The following is a 16773-nucleotide window of genomic DNA, read 5'->3' as shown; positions in this document are numbered from 1 at the left end:
CGTTGGCCATTGATCTACAAGACATATTTGCAAAGGTTTTAAACTAAGTTCATGATAATAAAGTTCCAATCAAATTATGAACTCCCACTTAGATTAGACATCCCTCTAGTCATCTAAGTGTTTACACGATCCGAGTTGACTAGCCCGTGTCCGATCATCACGTGAGACGGACTAGTCATCGTCGGTGAACATTCTCATGTTGATCGTATCTTCCATACGACTCGTGTTCGACCTTTCGGTCTCGTGTTCCGAGGCCATGTCTGCACATGCTAGGCTCGTCAAGTTAACCCTAAGTGTTTTCGCTGTGTAAAACTGTCTTACACCCGTTGTATGTGAACGTAAGAATCCATCACACCCGATCATCACGTGGTGCTTAGAAGCGACGAAATGTAGCAACGGTGCACAGTTAGGGGAGAACACTTCTTGAAATTTTATAAGGGATCATCTTATTTACTACCGTCGTCCTAAGTAAACAAGATGCATAATACATAATAAACATCACATGCAATTTTATAGTTGTGACATGATATGGCCAATATCATATAGCTCCATTGATCTTCATCTTCGGGGCTCCATGATCATCTTGTCACCGGCTTGACACCATGATCTCCATCATCATGATCTCCATCATCGTGTCTTCATGAAGTTGTCACGCCAACGACTACTTCTACTTCTATGACTAACGTTTAGCAATAAAGTAAAGTAGTTTACATGACGTTATTCAATGACACGCAGGTCATACAAAAAAATAAAGACAACTCCTATGGCTCCTGCCGGTTGTCATACTCATCGACATGCAAGTCGTGAATCCTATTACAAAGAACATGATCTCATACATCACAATTCATCATTCATCACAACTTCTGGCCATATCACATCACATGATCAATCGCTGCAAAAACAAGTTAGACGTCCTCTAATTGTTGTTGCATCTTTTACGTGGCTGCAATTGGGTTCTAGCAAGAACGTTTTCTTACCTACGAATCACCACAACGTGATTTTGTCAACTTCTATTTACCCTTCATAAGGGCCCTGTTCATCGATTCCGCTCCAACTAAGGTGGGAGAGACAGACACCCGCCAGCCACCTTATGCAACTAGTGCATGTCAGTCGGTGGAACCGGTCTCACGTAAGCGTACGTGTAAGGTTGGTCCGGGCCGCTTCATCCCACAATACCGTTGAGCAAGAAAAGACTAGTAGAGGCAAGTAAGATGACAAAATCCACGCCCACAACAAAATTGTGTTCTACTCGTGCAAAGAGAACTACGCATAAACCTAGCTCATGATGCCACTGTTGGGGAACGTTGCAGAAAATTAAAATTTTTCCTACGGCTTCACCAAGATCCATCTATGAGTTCATCTAAGCAACGAGTCAAGGGAGAGAGTTTGCATCTACATACCACTTGTAGATCACGTGCGGAAGCTTGCAAGGTGATGATGTAGTCGTACTCGACGTGATCCAAATCACCGATGACCAGCGCCGAACGGACGGCACCTCCGCGTTCAACACACGTACGGGACGGGAGACGTCTCCTCCTTCTTGATCCAGCAAGGGGGAAGGAGAGGTTGATGAAGATCCAGCAGCACGACGGCGTGGTGGAGGATGCAGGGCGTCACAGCAGCAGGGCTTCGCCGAGACTACGAGGGAGAGACGTAACGGGGGGAGATGGAGGCGCCAGGGGCTGGTGTGTGAAGTCCCTCCTCTCCCCCACTATATATAGGGGTGCCAGGGGGGCGCCGGCCCTAGTAGATGAGATCTACTAGGGGGGGCGGCGGCCTAGGGGAGGTTTCCCTCCCCCCCAAGGCACCTAGGGGTGCCTTCCACCACTAGGACTCCTCCTAGGGGGAAACCCTAGGCGCATGGGCCTATAGGGGCTGGTGCCCTTGGCCCATGAAGGCCAAGGCGCACCCCCTACAGCCCATGTGGCCCCCCGGACAGGTGGCCCCACCCGGTGGACCCCCGGGACCCTTCCGGTGGTCCCGGTATAATACCGATAACCCCGAAACTTGTCCCGATGCCCGAAATAGCACTTCCTATATATAATTCTTTACCTCCGGACCATTCCGGAACTCCTTGTGACGTCCGGGATCTCATCCGGGACTCCAAACAACATTCGGGTTTCTGCATATACATATCTTCATAACCCTAGCGTCACCGAACCTTAAGTGTGTAGACCCTACGGGTTCGGGAGACATGCAGACATGACCGAGACGCTCTCAGTCAATAACCATCAGCGGGATCTGGATACCCATGATGGCTCCCACATGCTCCTCGATGTTGTCATCGGATGAACCACGATGTCGAGGATTCGATCAAACCCTGTATGCAATTCCCTTTGTCAATCGGTACGTTACTTGCCCGAGACTCGATCGTCGGTATCCCAATACCTTGTTCAGTCTCGTTACTGGCAAGTCACTTTAGTCGTACCGTAATGCATGATCCCGTGTCCAACACCTTGGTCACATTGAGCTCAATACGATGATGCATTACCGAGTGGGCCCAGAGATACCTCTCCGTCATACGGAGTGACAAATCCCAGTCTCGATCCGTGTCAACCCAAGAGCTACTTTCGGAGATACCTGTAATGCACCTTTATAGTCACCCAGTTACGTTGTCACGTTTGATACACCCAAGGCACTCCTACGGTATCCGGGAGTTACACGATCTCATGGTCTAAGGAAGAGATATTCGACATTGGCAAAGCTCTAGCAAAACGAACTACACGATCTTTTATGCTATGCTTAGGATTGGGTCTTGTCCATCACATCATTCTCCTAATGATGTGATCCCGTTATCAACGACATCCAATGTCCATAGTCAGGAAACCATGACTATCTGTTGATCACAACGAGCTGGTCAACTAGAGGCTTACCAGGGACATATTGTGGTCTAAGTATTCACACGTGTATTACGATTTCCGGATAATACAGTTATAGCATGAATAAAAGACAATTATCATGAACAATGAAATATAATAATACTTTTATTATTGCCTCTAGGGCATATTTCCAACACGTCCAAGATTAGTAGACCGACTCTTGCCTGCATCTACTACTATTACTCCACACATCGATCGCTATCCAGCATGCATCTAGTGTATTAAGTTTATGAAAAAATGGAGTAATGCAATAAGAACAATGACATGATGTAGACAAGATCCGTTTATCTATTGCGTAGATATAGATCCCATCTTTTTATCCTTAGTAGCAATGATACATATTGTTTCCCTTTGTCACTGGGATCAAGCACCGTAAGATTGAACCCACTACCGGGCACCTCTTCCCATTGCAAGATAATTATATCAAGTTGGCCAAACAAAACCCAAATATCGGAGAAGAAATACGAGTCTATAAGATATCATGCATATAAGAGATCAAAGAAACTCAAATAACTTTCATGGATATAGAAAGATATGACTGATCATAAACTCAGAGTTCATCAGATCCCAACAAACACACCGCAAAAAGAGTTACATCATATGGATGTCCAAGAGACCATTGTATTGAGAATCAAGAGAGAGAGAGAGATATGAAGCCATCTGGCTACTAACTACGGACCCGAAGGTCTACAAAGAACTACTCACGCATCATCGGAGAGGCACCAATATAATGAAGGTGGTGAACCCCATCCGAGATGGTGTCTAGATTGGATCTAGTGGTTCTAGACTCTACGGCGGCTGGATGAATATTTCGTCAATGCTTCTACGGTTCTAGAAATATTGGGGTATTTATAGAGCAAAGAGGCGGTCCAGGGCACCTGAGGTAGGCACAACCCACCAGAGCGCGCCTGGGCCTCCTGGCGCGCCCTGGTCGGTTGTCCCCTCCCTAGGACTCCCCCCAGGTGCAACCAGGTCCCAACATGTTCCTTCTGGTCCATAAAAAATCTCCGTAAAGTTTCATGGCATTTGGACTCTGTCTGATATTGATTGTCTGCGATGTAAAAAACACGGAAAAAAACAAGAACTGGCACTTGGCACTATGTCAATAGGTTAGTACCAAAAATGATATAAAATGACTATAAAATGGTTATAAAACATCCAAGATTGATAATAAAACAACATGGAACAATAAAAAATTATAGATACGTTGGAGACGTAATACCATCCCCAAGCTTAACTCCTACTCGTCCTCGAGTAGGAAAGTGATAAAAGCAGAATTTTTGATGTGGAGTGCCGTTTAACATGTCATATCATATTCTTTTATTTATAGCATGGGCATTTGGATTTTTTATGTGATTCAAATAAATAGTCTAGTTCTGACATAATAATTTAGATACTCAAGCATATCAACAAGCAACCATGTCTTTCAAAATATCAATGCTAAAATAAGTTATCCCTAGCCCATCATGCTCAAACATTGATCCATTCATGAAACACACTCGAATATTAGCTATGCCCAATACTTAAATACAATCATATTGCCTCCTAGTTGGTGTTTTATAAGAGAATATGGAGACTCAAATTTTAAAATAAAAATTGCATAAAGTAAAAGAAAGGCCCTTCGCAAAGGGAAGTAGGGATTTGTAGAGGTGCCAGAAGCAAAAAATTAGAGTTAAAAACATTTTGGGAGGTGTATCCATCCCACCAACGAAAATGACTTAGAGTTCCCAATACTTTCCATGCATAGATATATCATAGGTGGTTCCCAAACAGAAAATAAAGTTTATCCTTTTTCCACCATAACTTTCACTTTCCATGGCTAGCCGTATCCACAGTTGCCCTCCATACCAACACTTTCCAAGGAATTTATTATTTGACAACATAAAGTAAATTCATTTTTTTTGCATTTTGGGACTGGGCATCCCTAATACCTTTGCCTTACTCTCGTGCAATGACAAGTGAATGAACACTCATCTTGAGAATAACACATCTAGCATGGAAAATATTAGCCACCCCTGACCGCTCCCCGAGCGAAACAGACACACAAAAGAGAAGTTTATTTTGAAAATTAGAGATGGCACATGCAAATTTGCTTAGAACAGCAAAAGAATACCGCAAATAGGTAGATATAGTGGACTCGTGTGGCAAAGCTGGGTTAAGGGTTTTTGGATGCACAGGTAGTGATCATACTTAGTGCAAAATGAAGGCTAGCAAAAGATTGGGAAGCGGCCAACTAAGAAACGAATAATCTCATAAGCAAGCATTAAGCATAAATAACACTAAATAATGCACCATAAGTAGGATATAATTTCATTGCATGACTATTGACTTTCATACATGCATAGGGAATCACAAACCTTAACACCAATAATCTTACTAAAGCATAATTACTCATCAAGATGATTCACATATGAGGGAGTCCTGGATTAGGGGGTCTCCAGACAGCCGTACTATATCCTTGGGCCGCACTGTTAGACTATGAAGATACAAGATTGAAGACTTCGTCTCGTGTCCAGATGGGACTCTACTTGGCGTGGAAGGCAAGCTAGGCAGTATGGATATGGATATCTCCTCCTTTGTAACCGACCTTGTGTAACCCTAACCCTCTTTGGTGTCTATATAAACCAGAGGGTTTTAGTCCGTAGGACAACATACAATCATACCATAGGCTAGCTTCTAGGGTTTAGCCTCTCCGATCTCATGGTAGATCAAATCCTGTAATACCCATATCATCGAGAATAAATCAAGCAGGACGTAGGGTTTTACCTCCATCAAGAGGGCCCGAACCTGGGTAAAACATCGTGTTCCCTGCCTCCTGTTACCATCCGCCTTAGACGCACAGTTTGGGACCCCCTACCCGAGATCCGCTAGTTTTGACGCCGACATTGGTGCTTTCATAGAGAGTTCCTCTGTGTCGTCGCCGTTAGGCTTGATGGCTCCTACAATCATTGATAGTGATGCAGTCCAGGGTGAGACTTTTCTCCCCGGACAGATCTTTGTGTTCGGCGGCTTCGCACTGCTGGCCAACTCGCTTGGCCATCTAGAGCAGATCGAAAGTTACGCCCCTGGCCACCAGGTCAGGTTTGGAAGCTTAAACTACACGGCCGATATCCACGAAGACTTGATCTTTGACGGATTCGAGCCTCTGCCTTGTGCGCCGTGCGGTCACGATGAGTACGATTTAGCTCTACCATCAGATAGTGTTCAAGAGATCGCACCAGCAGCCGCTCCGACCCTCAATTTGGAACCAGTTGCGCCGTCCATGGACGGGTGGATGGACCCCACCACGAAGGCCTTACCCTCAGCGGCGATCGAGCCGAACATCGACCTTACCCTTCACGAGAGCCGTGTTGTCAGACTGCCAGATCCTTCTCCGGCCACGGACTCCGAACCGCCTATACCCATTCCTAGAGAATCCGATTGGGCGCCGATCATGGAGTTTACCTCCGCGGATATTTTTTAGCACTCGCCCTTCGGCGACATACTGAACTCATTAAGGTCTCTCTCCTTGTCAGGAGGATCCTGGCCGAACTATGTCTGGCAGGACTGGGATACGGACGACGAAGAAATTCGCGGCCCACCCATCACCCACTTAGTAGCCACTGTCGATGACTTAACCGACATGCTTGACTTCGACTCCGAAGACATCGACGGTATGGACGACGATGCGGGAGACGAAGAGGAACCACTGCCCACAGGGCACTGGACAGCCACCTCATCATATGATATATACATGGTGGACACACCCAAAGAAGGCAATGGCGACGAGACAGCGGAGGATGACCCCTCCAAGAAGCAACCCAAGCGCCGACGTCAGCGGCGCCACTCTAAGTCCCACCAAAGCAAAAGTGGCGATACCGGCACATGAGATAATAACACTCCGGATGGTGCCGAAGACAACAACAATCCCCTCCAGCAAGATTTAGAGCAGGAGGATGGAGGAGCCAGCCCTCCTGAGAGAGCGGCAGATGGAGAGGCGGAGGATGGTAATTACATGCCCCCTTCCAAAGACGAGGCAAGCCTCGGCGATGATGAATTCGCCGTGCCAGAGGATCCCGTCGAACAAGAGCGCTTCAAGCGCCGGCTTATGGCCACGACAAATAGCCTTAAGAAAAAGCAGTAGCAGCTTCAAGCCGATCAACATCTGCTAGCTGACAGATGGACTGAAGTCCTCGCGGCCGAGGAATATAAACTCGAACGCCCCTCCAAGAGTTACCCAAAATGCAGGTTGCTACCCCGACTGGAGGAAGAAGCGTATGACGTGGCTGATCGGCCACCTCATGGCCACGATAGAGAGGCATTCCAGCCAAAAACTCAGCCCGCACCCCGACATCATTCAAATAAAAAGGCATGGGGAAATATGCCAGACCTACGAGACGTATTAGAGGACAAAGCAAAGCATGCCAGATCGATCTATGGATCACGAGGGCGCGCCACTATGCAAGACGATAAACATCACGTCAGATACAGTAAAAGTAAATTCGGCCGGGCCGAACACAATGGGCAAGACCCATTCGAGCTACGTAATGGATCATCAAATTCCAAAGGGTTTCAAACCCGTAAATATTGAATCATACGACGGCACAACAGATCATGCGGTATGGATCAAGGATTTCCTCCTCCACATCCACATGGCCCGCGGTGATGACTTACACGCCATGAAATACCTCCCACTAAAGCTCAAAGGACCAGCGCGGCATTGGCTTAACAGCTTTCCAGCAGAGTCCATTAGCTGTTGGGAAGATCTGGAGGCCGCATTCCTTGACAACTTTCAGGGCACTTATGTGCGACCACCAGATGTCGATGACTTGAGCCACATAATTCAGCAGCTAGAAGAATCGGCCACGCAATTCTGGACTTGGTTCCTAACAAAGAAAAATCAAATCGTCGACTGTCCGGATGCAGAGGCCCTAACAGCTTTCAAACACAACATCCGCGACGAGTGGCTAGCCCGGCACCTTGGTCAGGAAAAGCCGAAATCTATGGCAGCCCTCACGACACTCATGACCCGCTTTTGTGCGGGAGAAGACAGCTAGCTGGCTCGCAGTAATAACATATCAAAGAACCATGGTACTTCAGATACCAAGGACGGCAATGGCAGGTCACGTCAAAACAAACATAAGCGCCGCATTAACAGCGACACTACCGAGGATACGGTAGTCAATGCCGGATTCAAAGGCTCTAAACCCGGTCAGCGGAAAAAGCCATTTGAAAGAAGCACTCTAGGCCCGTCCAGTTTGGACCGCATACTCAATCGCTCGTGCCAAATACACGGCATCCCCGACAAGCCAGCCAACCACACCAATAGGGATTGTTGGGTATTCAAGTAGGCCGTCAAGTTAACTGCCGAAAACAAAGATAAGGGGCCACATAGCGATGACGAGGAAGAGCCCCGGTACCCGAACACCGGAGGACAGAAGAGGTTCCCCCCACAGGTGCGAACGATGAACATGATATACGCAACCCACATCCCCAAGAGGGAGCGGAAGCGTGCGCTCAGGGACGTATATGCGTTGGAACCAGTCGCCCGAAAGTTCAACCCATGGTCCTCCTGCCCGATCACCTTTGATCACAGGGACCACCCCACTAGTATCCGTCATGGCGGATTTGCCGCACTGGTCCTAGACCCAATCATCGATGGATTTCACCTCACTCGAGTCCTTATGGATGGAGGCAGCAGCCTGAACCTGCTTTATCAGGACACATTGCGTAAAATGGGTATAGACCCCTCAAGGATCAAACCCACAAAAATGACCTTTAAAGGCGTCATTCCAGGTGTAGAGGCCCATTGCACAGGCTCAATCACACTGGAAGTGGTCTTCGGATCCCCGGATAACTTCCGAAGCGAAGAATTAATCTTCGATATAGTCCCGTTCCGCAGTGGCTATCATGCACTGCTCGGGCGAACCGCATTTGCAAGATTCAATGTGGTACCGCATTATGCATACCTCAAGCTCAAGATGCCAGGACCTCGGGGGGTGATCACAGTTAATGGAAACACAGAGCGCTCTCTCTGCACGGAGGAGCACACTGCGGCCCTCGCAGCAGAAGCGCAAAGCAGCCTCTCAAGGCAATCCACCAGTTCGGCGTTTCAAAACCCGGACACCTTCAAGCGCGCTCGGAGTAATCGGCAACTAGACCGCCCGGCACGATCTGAGCTCGCGTAGCAATGCGGCCCCCACCCCGGCCCAAGCCAAACGGCGAAATTCATGCCACGTGTACATAATTACGCATTAAAAATGCCATGGGCACGGGCATAGAGGGGGCACAACTATGGCACGCCCCAATACGCGGCTTAAACCACACTAGGGGCTTCCTGCTTTGTTATTTTTCTCTTTCAGGACTTTAATCTCTGGAAACCCTGTCCGGCAGCATGATTGTCGAACACATGATGCAGCAACCAAGGAGGTAGAAAGCTACGTCACACCACGGAACTCCCAGGTGGATTACGATAACGAGTGAAATATTTGCTTTAATACTATTCCTCAGCTTGCCCTTGGAAGGGACATAGTCCTACTTTTTGCTTCGCACTATCTGTATCATTCTTATTTAAACACACCTTCTTGAATAAACAATGCTTAGCATTAAGACTATTATTGCATTCTCTTTATATATATGTGTGTTCATTAATGACGCCTTGCAACCGTACACTTTGGTACGAACAATACACCAGGGGCTTAAGTACCCCACAATATGGTGTGAGAAGTCCGAACACTTTCACAAGTGCGGCACCCCGAATTTATAGCATTATATGCATCAGCTCCGAATCATGTCTTTGGTCAAATGTTGGGTTTTCCCGGCTCCTATGTTTTGGTACCTTACATTCCGCTCTATCGGCTAAGGTAGCACTAGGAGAACTACTGCGATTGTGCCCCGGTTCTGCTGGGCTAAGCACCTCAGTAGAGAAAGCTAAAACTGACTGTCATGATAAGGCGAGAGACTGGTCGCTGTTCGGCGAGGTTTCGAGTCCCTAAAGACTTATGTCGCTTAGAGCGAGGAGCTGGTCCTGTCCGGCTTAAAGGCGTGTATCGCGCCTCGAATTCGGCCTTCCGAATACCAGGGGCTTCGCCGAAATTTAAAATTATAGAATTCTATGGCTAAGTGTGAGTGATAAAGCATTATTAGTGTGGTTGCCTTGTTCGCTGTGCTGAGCATCTCCCTCGAAGGACCAAAAAATGGGAACAAGAGTGCTCAGGTTTATCCCGAACACCCCAGCACTCGCGGCATGGGGGCAGAAGCCGAGGACTAGCCATCTCTCAGATTGGATAAACAGCCAAACAGAAGGTAATATTTTAAATTCAAACAAGCGTTGCATAGCGCATATGACACAAGTTTTCATCATACAGAATCACACGAGCAAGTCTACTCAAATATTACATCCTTCGAACATTCGTCTGCTACAAGACGGGCACCCTTCAGGACACCCTCATAATAAATTTCGGGGGTGCAATGCTCCTTGCCCTGCGGCGGTCCTTCCTTGATCAGCTTCACGACGTCTATCTTGGCCCACTGCACCTTCACACGGGCGAAAGCCCGGCGTGCACCTTCGATGCAGATGGACCGCTTGATGACTTCCAACCGTGGGAAGGCATCTACAAGCCGCCTCACCAGGCTGAAGTAGCTGTTCGGAAGGGCGTCGCCAGGCCACAACCGTACTATAAAGCCCTTCATGGCCTGTTCGGCCGCCTTGTGTAGCTCGACCAGCTGCTTTAGCTGGTCGCTCATAGGCACCGGGTGTTCGGTCCCAGTATACTGAGACCAGAACAGCTTCTCCATTGAGCTTCCCTCCTCGGCCTGGTAAAACTATGCGGCATCCGACACGCTGCGGGGCAAATCTGCAAATGCTCCTAGGGAGCTCCGGATTCGGGTAAGTAATAGGTAATTTACTCTCACATGCTTGCTTTGCATATAGAATGCCTTACCCGCCGCTATTTTCTTCATCACATCAATCTCCTGGAGGGCCTTTTGGGCTTCGGCCTTGGCACTCTTTGCGCTCTCAAGGGCCGCGGCAAGCTCAGACTCTCGCGTCTTCGAGTCAAGCTCCAACGCATCGTGCTTCGTCACGAGAGCCTGGAGCTCTTGCTGCACCTCGCCCGCCCGAGCCTTTTGCCTTTCCTGCTCGGTGCGCTCCTTGGCCGCTTTATCTTCGGCCTTGGACAGCGCTTGCTTTAGGGTCGCCACTTCGGTCGCGGCCCCTGGAAAACATACGATGATCCTGTCATTTTGCAACCGCGTCTTCTTTTATACACACATATCTATAGACAGGGTATTACTTACCCTTGTTCTCCTCAAGCTGCCTCTTGGCAAGGCCGAGCTCTTTCTTGGACCCCTCGAGGTCCTGCTTTAGTGTGGCGACCTCCGCAGTCAGTGTGGATGAGGCCAGTAGTGAAGCCTGCATACACATATTGACATACTTATATTAGACTCCTGCGATATTATTAGATCCTCTGTTCGGCTTTTCTTTGTGAACACCTAACAGAGCATCAGGGGCTACTGTCTATGCGGTAATATTTTTCCTATATTTTAAACACTTACCTCAAAGCCTGTTAGAAGGCTGGCACATGCTTCAGCCAATCCTCTCTTGGCGGACTGAACCTTCTGGACCACCACACTCATAATAGTACGGTGCTCCTCGTCGATGGAAGCGCTGCGAAGCGCTTCCAGCAGATTGTCCGGCGCCTCTGGATGGACAGAGGTCACCGGCACAGGCGTCTTGCCCCTCTTGGAAGGAGGCCGCCTGCCCGAGTCCGGAACCATTGGAGGATCCGGAGCGGTGTTCGGCTGTGGGCCGAACTCGGAGCCCTCAGGGGCCTTGTCCCCTCTGCTCCCGGAGTCCGGAAGTTTGCCTTGAGGCGCCTCCGGGACTGTCTCCCCTCGACCCGGTGCCTCTTGAGACAATACCTCGGTGTCGTCTACAGGCAAGGGGAGGTGGTGGTCGGAAGTGGATCACGATCCATATCTGATGAGCCCAGGGAGCCGTCCGATGATACATCAATACGAGCTCGTGGCGGCCTGCATAATCATATTCGGTGTTAGGGGAAGCAGTGCGCAAAAGGATATTATGAGTTACTCTGGTATCCAAATACTTACGACCTCCCCAGGGGCTTGGCCCTGGGTAACTACTCGTCTTCGCCTTCGTTGGTGGTGGTGGAACTGTCCGGAAGGAGAGTCCTTCCCTTCTTGGACCCTCCGGCCTCCCCAGTTGGGGCGGCCTTCCTTTTCTTATCTCCCCCAACTGAAGGGGGAGCATCTTATTCTTCCTCCTCGTCTTCAGGGGAGGAGTGTGCCGTAGAGTCATCGGACGGTGAGTCCGATGACACCTGGCGTTGGGAACTCTTTCCGGTTTCCTTGGCCTTCTTGGTCTTCTCCGGCACCGTGTAAGGAGCCGGAATCAGCATCTTCGCCAGGAGAGCGTCTGCTGGGCCTTCGGGTAAAGGAGCCGGACAGTCGATCTGTCCCGGCCGTCTCCTGCTAGTCCCGTCAAAGGTACGGGAGCTTAGATCCCGCATAGAGTCAAACTATGAAAAACAATTATCCTGTGAGAGGTAAAACAGCTTACCGTGCTGGCTTGGAGCTTCGCGCAGAATCCGCGGTCCTCGGTAGTGGGAGGGGGAACCTCGGCACTCTTGAATAACACCATCCAGGCATCTTCGTGAGTTGTGTCGAAGAGCCTATTTAGAGTTCGGTGCTCCACCGGGTCGAACTCCCACAAGTTGAAAGCCCGTTGTTGGCACGGGAGGATCCAGCGGATGAGCATGACCTGGACTACGTTGACAAGTTTGAGCTTCTTGTTCACCATGTTTTGAATACATGTTTGGAGTCCGGTCAACTCTCCCGAACTACCCCAGGACAAGCCCTTCTCTTGCCAGGAGGTGAGCCGCGTGGGGAAGCCAGATCGGAACTCGGGGGCCGCTGCCCATTTAGGGTCATGCGGCTCGGTGATGTAGAACCACCCCGATTGCCACCCCTTTATGGTCTCCACGAAGGATCCCTCGATCCATGTGATGTTGGGCATCTTGCCCACCATGGCGCCTCCGCACTCCGCCTGGCAGCCGCTCACTACCTTCGGCTTGACATTGAAGGTCTTCAGCCATAAGCTGAAGTGGGGCTTGATGCGGAGGAAGGCCTCGCACACGACGATAAACACCGAGATGTTGAGGATGAAGTTCGGGGCCAGATCATGGAAATCCAGGCCGTAGTAGAACATGAGCCCCCGGACGAATTGGTGGAGAGGGAATCCCAGTCCGCGGAGGAAATGGGTAAGGAACACTACCCTCTCATGGGGCCTGGGGTGGGGATGAGCTGCCCCTCATCTGGGAGCCGGTGCGCGATGTCGTCAGGCAGGTATCCGGCTCTCGTCAGCTTCTTGATGTGTCCCTCCATGACGGAGGAGACCATCCACCTGCCTCCCGCTCCGGACATGGTTGGAGAAGTTCGAGGTGGGAAATGCGGACTTGGGCGCTGGAGCTCGAGTGTGCGAAAATGGATGAGCAAAGGAGGAAGAAGGCGTGGACGAAAAGGTGAATCCTTATCCCTTTATATGGGCGGACGAAACTATGCGCCCCCACTAGCCTGGTAAAAGTCGCTTGTCCCCCAAGCGTCGTAATCGATGGCGCGGTTGGGTTACACACGCCCGTATTGATGAGAATCCCGTAATAAGGGGAGCACGATCTCTGCTTTGACAAGACGTGTCAAAAAACTGCCTCGCGTTATGTGCGGGGCTAGTTAAAGGAAACGGTTCGAATAATCACTGGGCCATGGCATAACGTCATGTTGCCAAGGCAAGTCAGCATATTAGATTTGTGGAAATATTATTCTCTCTACGGTGGAATGTGGAACTTATTTTGCTGGGTCGGACACTATCCTTGTATTCAAATTCTTTCGTGGTGTATTCGGAGGAGGAACCCGCCTTGCAATGCTGAAGACAATACTGCGTGCCAAACTCATCGTCATCGAAGCCTGGTTCAGGGGCTATTGAGGGAGTCCTGGATTAGGGGGTCTCCGGATAGCCGGACTATATCCTTGGGCCGGACTGTTAGACTATGAAGATACAAGATTGAAGACTTCGTCTCGTGTCCGGATGGGACTTTACTTGGCGTGGAAGGCAAGCTAGGCAGTACGGATATGGATATCTCCTCCTTTGTAACCGACCTGGTGTAACCCTAACCCTCTCTGGTGTCTATATAAACCAGAGGGTTTTAGTCCGTAGGACAACATACAATCATACCATAGGTTAGGTTCTAGGGTTTAGCCTCTCCGATCTCGTGGTAGATCAACTCTTGTAATACCCATATCATCAATAATAAATCAAGCAGGACGTAGGGTTTTACCTCCATCAAGAGGGCCCGAACCTGGGTAAAACATCGTGTTCCCTGCCTCCTGTTACCATCCGCCTTAGACGCACAGTTCGGGACCCCCTACCCGAGATCCGCCGGTTTTGACACTGACAACATATCACATCATCATGTCTCAAAACTATTACTAAGAATCAAGTTTATTTTGTCTAATGATCTTCATGACATTTTTTTTCTTTATCTTTCTTGGATATCTATCTCTTTGGGACTAATTTTCATGTGTTGCTTTTCATAAGCTCAAAAAAATATAAGTGAAGATCATAACCATAAAAAATTATTTCTCTCAAAATAATTTAAGTGAAGCAAGAGAGAATTTCTTCAAAAATACTAAGCACACCGTGCTCAAAAAGATATAAGTGAAGCACTAGAGCAAGTCCTAGCTCATAAAAGATTTAAGTGAAGCATAGAGAGCAATCTAACAAGTCATGACATAATTTTGGCTCTCTCAAATAGCTGTGTCCAGCAAGGATTGATGACTTAAAACACATAATAAAACAAGCAAAGACTCATATCATACAAGACGCTCCAAGCAAAACACATATCATGTGACGAATAAAAATATAGTTTCAAGTAAAATACCGATGGTCGTTAGAAGAAAGAGGGATGCCACTCAGGGGCACCCCCAAGCTTAGTTGGTTGCTCATTCTTGAATAATAGCTTGGGATTCCATGGCATCCCCAAGCTTAGGCTCTTCTATCCTTCTTTCATCCATCATAAGATAACCCAAAACTTGAAAACTTCAATCACACAAAACTCAACAAAACCTTCGTGAGATCCGTTAGTATAAGAATAATAAATCACTACTATAAGTGCTGTATCAAAGCAATTCATATTGTTTTTGTATTATATCTACTTTATTCCAACTTTTCTATGGCAAAAACTCATCAAACAAAACCATAGAGTCATCAAAATAAGCACACAACACAAAGAAAACAGAATCTGTCAAAACAGAACAGTCTGTAGCAATCTGACTATTTCGAATACTTCTGTAACTCCAAAAATTCTGAATATTTAGGAAGGCTTGAGAAATTTATATGATGATCTACTGAAAGTAGAATGGCTATTTTATCGCCCACTGGTAAAAAATGAAAATTAATTTCGTGAGCGTAAAAGTTTCTGTTTTTTCAGCAAGATCAAACAACTATCACCCAAGAAAATCCTAAAGGCTTGACTTGGCACAAACACTAATTAAAACATAAATAACACAATCATAACAGTAGCATAATCGTGTTAACACACAAAAACAGGAAGCAAAAAGAAAAAATAAAATTTATTTATTGGGTTGCCTCACAACAAGCGTTATAGTTTTACGCCCTTAGCTAGGCATAAAGCAAGGATCTAAGTTTTGTCATCTTTGTCCAATTCTTCAATCAAACACTTAGAATCCTTCAAAGATTTAGAGTAAATACCTTCAATATCAATACTCCTTGGAGTAAATTTAAATATTTCATTCTTACAAAAGGATCTCTTATCACTACAACAAAGTCCGGATGGATGCTAATCATCTTAAGGTCTCCCTTATCATTATTACTAGAAGATGCACCCTTGTTCCTAGATCTCCTACTCTTTATGGGAGTTTCCTCAATAATTTTAGTGGTAGTGAAAGCCGTGCTTAGATTACTAAATATTTCTTCCAATTTATCGATCCGAGACAAACTTTCTTCTATTCTTTCAGGGATTATGGTACCCCTCTCTTTTAAGAACTTAAAAATATCACCCACTTTTGACCCAAGATTAGTAGCAAAATTATGCATCTTTTTATGTATAATTTCCATATGATCTTCGGTGAGCATTTTCTTTTCGATAGCATCTAGTCTTTCCATGACATGCTCAAGAGTCAAAATTGTTTCATTAATCATAAGAGGTGGTGAGCCCACTAAATTTCCCATAGCATTAAGAGCATCAAAAGGAGGAATCATTAAGAAATTTCCACCGGTAATCATATCAAGGACGAATCTATACCAAGTGGTGATGCCAACATAAAAACAACGCAGAAGCACAACGCTAGATTGCTTAAGGATAGATCTATTATGAGCATTGAAAATTCTATACCAAGCATCTTTTAAAATTTCTCCTGCCCTTTGTTTAAATTTGAGGACCTCGTCCCCGGGAGTGCAAGCAATAGAGGAAGAACTATCCATAACGACAAACAAGGGTGCATGCAAAAACAGATCTGGCAAGAAAATGATGAATGGAAAAAAGAGAGGTGAATAAACGGCAAATTTTTGTGAAGTGGGGGAAAGGAAAACGAGAGGCAATGGAAAATAATGTAAATTGCAAGGAGATGAGATTTGTGATTAGGAACCTGGTTATGTTGAAGATCCTCCCCGGCGACAGCTCCAGAAATTCCTTTTGATTGCTCCCTGACTATAGCGCCAGAAATCTCCTTTCTGCTAGGACTACGTTGGTATTTCCCCAAAGAGGAAGGGATGATGTAGCACAACGAAGGTAGGTATTTTCCTCAGTGATGAAACCAAGGTTATTGAACCAGTAGGAGAACCAAGCAACACAACGTAAACAACACCTGCACACAAATGACA

The sequence above is a fragment of the Triticum dicoccoides genome, chromosome 4A (genome assembly GCF_002162155.2).
Source record: "Triticum dicoccoides isolate Atlit2015 ecotype Zavitan chromosome 4A, WEW_v2.0, whole genome shotgun sequence".
Classification (NCBI taxonomy): Eukaryota; Viridiplantae; Streptophyta; class Magnoliopsida; order Poales; family Poaceae; genus Triticum; species Triticum dicoccoides.
The sequence above is the reverse complement of the archived record's forward strand: the minus strand, read 5'-3'. Positions refer to the sequence as shown.